Raw genomic sequence first — 2493 nt, 5'->3', positions numbered from 1 at the left:
AGGTATGCAGCGAGGCGCCGCCATCGACGCACATGGCCTCTGTAGCTTTCTCAAATTCTTGGTCACCAGACACATCGTCCTCTTCATGATCATCGTCTTCTGGCTTTTTGTCATGGCCCCGGGCGGGTCTCTCCCGCTGTTTATCTTTGCCGCGACGGCCCGCCTGGCCGTCACGCTTCTTGTCGGAACCCTCAGCACCGTCCTGGCCTTTCTCCTTGTCCTGCCTCTCATATTCAACCCTCTACTTCTCAGCAAGGAGCTCAACCTGTCGGCAGTTCTGGAGATCATGGCCTTTGGTGCGATGGATCTTGCAGTATTGCTTGTCGGAGTTTCCTAGCTTCTCGGCAGCCGCCAAGGCCCGGCAGGCGACACATCTGGCAATTTCCTTGCCGGGGTCATCTGCCTTGGTTTTCTTGGCAGAGCCGGCGTTGTCAGATCCCTCAACGGCAAGCACAACTTTACCTTTGCGCTTCCTGTTGTGGCGTCGGCCTTTCTTGGCCGGGGCGGCAGTGTCCTCATATGAGGAGTCGGTTTCCATGCCGGCATCTTCGCTGGGGTACTTCCTTCCCTCTTTAGCTCGGGCACATCTGTCAGCAAGAACATAGAGTTTTGCCACATCTTTCACCTTGTTCATTGCCAGTTCTTCGCGCATCTTACGGTTACGCACGTTCTGATGGAACGAGCTGATGATGGCGACAGGGTGAACATCAGGGATATTGTACTGTACCCGGCTGAACCTCTGTATATACTTGCGCAGACTCTCGCCTCCCTTCTGAGGAATGACATGCAGGTCGCTTGCTTGGCCATGGGCTTGGTGACCGCCAGTAAAGGCGCCCACAAACTCATGGCACAAATCCGACCAGGAGGAAATAGAGTCTACCGGCAAGTGCATCAACCACGACATGGCGTTGGGTTTATGAGCCAATGGAAAGTAATTCGCAAGCACCTTATCGTCGCGGGCTCCGGTGGCTTGCATCGCGATGGTGTAGATTCTGAGGAACTCAGACGGGTGAGTCTTGCCGTTGTACTTTTCGCCAACGTCAGGTTTGAAGGTGCGGTGAGTGGGCAACTGGAACTGCCGCAGCTCACGGGTAAAAGCCGGACAGCCTACCGTGTAAGGTAGGCCTCCAGGGCTCTCCGGGGCCGGGTGGTTCACAGCAGGCCCTGCTCGCCTATCTGATTGGTGGCACGCTCCGCACCGGCGCTCGATAGTGGTTCGAGCGTCTTCATGGGCTCGTTCTCGAAGAACTTGGTGCTGGTCACAGTGGGTCCGCGGGTCAGACGATGCTATGGAGATGTCGTCACCCGCGATGCCGCGACGAGCCGGCGTCCGTGGTACCGGATGGGGAAGAGGTGAATGCACCATGGTCGCGGAGCCGCCGGCTTTTCCTCCACTGGTCCGCGGGACTCCATCGGAGCGTCGACCCGGGGGCCCCACCGGACTTGGTTCGTCTTTGTTGGCCACCACAACAAGGCTTCGGATAGTGGCTCTCCATTCGTCGAGTTTCCCCGTAGTGGGAGGAAAGTCGAGGAGCAACTGCGCGCGCGCCAGGGCCTCTGCTGGCGTTGGTGGCGGCAAAACCTGCATGGATCGCGACGCGCTTTGACTTCTAACCATGTTAGAAGGAGCTCTATCACGACCCCACGATCGCATGCCGTTTTCTCCAGCGCATCAGCGAGTGGGCAGCTCTTCTACGTCCCGGGAGTGGCGCTCGGGGCTCTTCTCGCGGCGATGCCCGGGATCTTCGGCGTGATTACGCCGTTCGTCGCGCGCCGGCGTGGGAGTCTTGGAGGCCCTTGCGTCGCCTTCGGGCGGGGCGGCAATGACCTTGGAAGGCCCCGCTCCACCCGCGAAGGGCTTGGCTCCGTCTTTGGATTTGGCGACCTGTGGCCCGTTACCAGGCGCACAAACATCGCCGCCTCCCAAACTCCGGCTGCTGGGATGGTGCTGGTGTTCGCGAGCAGCGCCCCGGGTCCTTTCTGCGACCGGTCCGCTGCTCGCCCGCGTCGGGACAGGCTGCCCGGCTTCCAACTGGCCAACCGCCACCGTCGTCTTCTACTTGGGCGCCATGATGATCAACAAGCGCCGAACTAACTACTAAAGCCGATTCTCACAACTGCGCCCCCTACCTGGCGCGCCAAAGATGTCGGTCGGAACGACACCTATGGGATCACAAGAATCCCTACTGTGGTTAGCGAGGCGCGGGGTCGTGAGAAGAGCGGATCAAACAGATAGCACACGGTTCGTTTATCCAGGTGCGGGCCGCGAGGATGCGTAAAACACTACTCCTGCTTTGGTGGATTGTATATCTGTGTTCTTGAGCTAGCTATGGGGCGTGAGGAGCTCCAAAAAGTCGAATCCTTCCTCTGGTCGTCTCGGGCCTCCTTTTATAGAAAAAAGGGGTTGCCACAGTGGCACACAGGAGGTGGAAAGGTTACAGTGTTGCGAGGTTATCCCTCGCATCACATGACAAGGCGCATTTAATGCGTCTT

The sequence above is a fragment of the Triticum dicoccoides genome, chromosome 4A (assembly GCF_002162155.2).
Source record: "Triticum dicoccoides isolate Atlit2015 ecotype Zavitan chromosome 4A, WEW_v2.0, whole genome shotgun sequence".
NCBI classification, from domain to species: Eukaryota; Viridiplantae; Streptophyta; class Magnoliopsida; order Poales; family Poaceae; genus Triticum; species Triticum dicoccoides.
Note: the sequence above shows the minus strand (reverse complement) of the source record.